Below are 3,346 nucleotides of genomic sequence, written 5' to 3' on the forward strand. Positions count from 1 at the left end.
CTCGGGGATAGGCGAGGCGAGCAGCGTCTGCTCTCCTATGAAGTTGACTTTGACGCCACGTCAGCGCTGACAGATGGGTCCCGCCTGTTATAAACACGTTTAAATCATCTAAACTGGTCATTATCTGAAAGTGGTAGTTTTTAGTCACAAAATTTTAAAATTTTGATTGTTTTCGGTCATTTTTTTAAAATGATAGTTCTGTGGGACGCAAACCCCTAAAGTGGTATTTTTTGCCAAACACTCTGTAAGACTGTAACCGACGATACGCATGGTCTTCCATCTTTCATAACGGACGCAGAGATCGGACTACTGATCCCTTGCAATGTATCAGACTAGTCATTGACCGTAGGATGAGAAGCATCATGACCATCAGATTCGGCAGTACATCCTCACGCGGGATTGCTTCCTTAAAAAGTGCGACCCATTAATTAGTTTGCATGCGTCATTTGCACTAAATGGAATCAATTTGTTTCCTACCAACTACTCCTAATAATCAGGGCATATCAAATTGATTGAGCTCCATGCTGTGTGTTTCCATGCATGCGGTTTGCTTCCATACATTTTGTTTTCAATCCTTATTTCGAGTCTGCATTGTACACGTGAGCCTGTGGAAGTTTTTCCATGGTGAACACTGTTTGCTTCCATCTAGTTAGAATATGTTTGGTAATGGAGAGATTCCTTCCATCGTGTTAGAATTTCTTTGCTTCAATCGGCCAAAACAATTGCTTCCATAGTAACTGACAACTGCTCCGATCAAGTTTCATCGTATTTGTGCCTACTATGTAAACAAAAACATGCTTCAAGCGACTAGAAAGTTATTTCGACTATACCAAAAAAGACCTCTTGAATGTTTAAAATTGTTTCTATCAAACATTGCTTTAAAAATCTTTAGCTAGAAAACACTGCTTCAAAAAGATTAGAATTTTCTTCTGGGCCGGGACAACAGAAGATTACTTCCATATAGTTGAAATCTGTGCTTCGATCGGTCACACAGTGCTTCCATGGCAATCGGCGATTACTTCAATCTTGGTAGAATTTGTTTATTACATTCACCCATGAAGATTGCTTCCATTGTAACCTGAGATAGCTTCGATCACTAATTCGGTAGTTGCAACAGGTCATTTAAATTGGGACTTTGCTTCCAAAGAATTTGTTTTTTAGGTCCAAAGAACTGAGAACTTGCTTCCAAGGAATATTGAACTTGCATCTAAAAACATGAGGATTTGCTTCCATACAACAAAAAAGACGCATATGCTCAGGTTTTGCATCGCCTGGGCACAATGCAGACCCCCACTCCCAAAGATATACATTTTGCTTCTAAATCATCATCATACTATTTTCACGTATATCAGAGTTCTTCTCCATAGCTCTTGGATTTGCTTCCATGGTGATCGTGAAGCACCGCACCATCTACGCCAGTGTCATGAACTACAAGCGAGTACGAAGACCTTATCTCTCGCACCATGACCTTGTGGAAAGGCATGCTGCATCTTACTACCTTCTTCTATGCTTCCTGCAATCCAAGACATAATCATGTGACAAATTTAACAAAAATCGATGAACAAATCCAAGAGCTATGGAGAAGAACTCTATCATTGTCGGGGTATATCATTGAAGAGCTATGGAGATGAACAAATTCCACGACAATCATGCTTAAAATAATGGAGATGTACCAATGGAAAAAGGAACAATACAAACTATGTTTCTTGCATTCGTTAATGATGAATTAACAATATGTGCAATCCAATTTCAAACTAGTGCATCAATCGGGATTCCCATGTGCTTCACCCTCGTCACCTACCTGTGTATGTGATGTTGTGATACAACATCGCCTAGTAAGTCACCCTGCACCATGGCGTGAGAGCCTATCCCTGCTGGCCTCATTCCCAAACCGAGACAGCATTCCAGCAAGGTGGATTAGAGGCCAAAACTGCAGGTAGAGCTGGACCCGATGCTGGTGGAGTTAAGCACCGGGGCTACGAGCTCGTCAGTGAGCTGGTGGTGGAGTTAAGCACAAGCGATGTCTTCAGGCGGTCGGTCAGGAAACTAACGATGCATGATTAGCATCGTGTGGCGCAATACATCTGTACAACGGAATTACATATCAGAAAATAAGAGACAGTTTGATCTATACACAACATCAATGGAGTAAAATTATCTAAACCAAAGAAGAACATGTATTATAATTAGGAAGCATGGCAGGGGAGGAAATATTATTACAGAAGTAGGTATAAGAGCACCTGATGGAAGATGGACAATATTTACATTTCAAAGGCGCTGAGTATAACAAAAACAAAAACGCAAAAGAAGAAGAAGTCTAGCTGGAAACAACTATCTAAACAGAAGAAGCATAAAACTGTAATTTGGAATTAGCAACAGTACTATGATGCATGATTTTTTTATCTCAACCTAACTCATATTAGTTGGAAGCATATAAATCTGAACTGTCAGATCAAGACGAAAAATGAGTCATAAGCTAGCCGGGGAGATGAGGAGAGGCGAGGGAAGATTTCGAACAGAGTGGAGGGTCATTCCTCATTGCGATGAAGAACCGCCCTCCAGATACCTTGCCACAGCAACCTTCGCCATGCCGCTAGTGAGCCTCACGTCCTCCTTGTGCTCGGTTGTTGAAGGTCAACGAAGACTCCTGGATCAGCGACGATGCATCAGCAAGGTGGGGATGAAGGAGGAGGATCTCGGCAAGATCCCTACCAGGGGTTTGGGGGAAGAATGTACTGCTGAGAACGGCGGGGAGGTGGCATCATCTACGGCTCGGTGCAGAACGACGTGCATATGATTCAGATCGGAAGAACAGGGAGACGCGAGAGACAAGTGGGAGGAAGAGGTTACGGGGATTGGGGGCGGGTGGGTGGGGGTGTTTCAAAGCGGCCGATTAATCGGGGCAGAGAGGAATGGGACGAGAAAATATGGGAATTACAACGGGATTTGCTACGCATCACAGCCGCGAGATGGAACAGGAATCAACGGCGTAGGAGTGGTCTGGCGATCTCTTTCCTTCAGACATATGATAGAAAGTGTTTCCCATCTTCTTATCCTCAACCCCCCGTTTGGTCATAGGCTAGCCGAAGTTTTCTCTGTAAAACCTGGAGCCTCCCTCAGAGGCGATTAGGGTTTCCGCGTAGCGACGGCGGCGCACATCCGATCTACACCGGCGGGGCGCGAACGAGCTGATCACGATGTCTGCATCGGGTTCGGGCAAGGCGACGGAGGATGCCCCTCTACCTCGAGGGGATCCAGATCGTGGCAAGGCGGCACGGGCTACTCCGGGTTCGCCAGGAGAGGCTTGGGTTCATCTTGAAGAAGCCCTGGGAAAGCTTGGCATCAC

The 3,346-nt window shown here is 44.5% G+C and overlaps 1 long non-coding RNA gene across 1 annotated transcript; it reads right to left on the reverse strand.

The window, feature by feature from the left end:
• Window positions 1-1,144: 1,144 nt before the first annotated feature.
• On the reverse strand, window positions 1,145-2,867 carry LOC125547757. Its single transcript, XR_007300756.1, has 3 exons — window positions 2,737-2,867; window positions 1,802-2,647; window positions 1,145-1,513 (listed from the first exon to the last, which is right to left on the reverse strand). It is a non-coding gene; the product is annotated as an uncharacterized LOC125547757 (long non-coding RNA).
• Window positions 2,868-3,346: the final 479 nt, after the last annotated feature.

This window comes from Triticum urartu, chromosome 3 (genome assembly GCF_003073215.2).
Source record: "Triticum urartu cultivar G1812 chromosome 3, Tu2.1, whole genome shotgun sequence".
Lineage (NCBI taxonomy): Eukaryota > Viridiplantae > Streptophyta > Magnoliopsida > Poales > Poaceae > Triticum > Triticum urartu.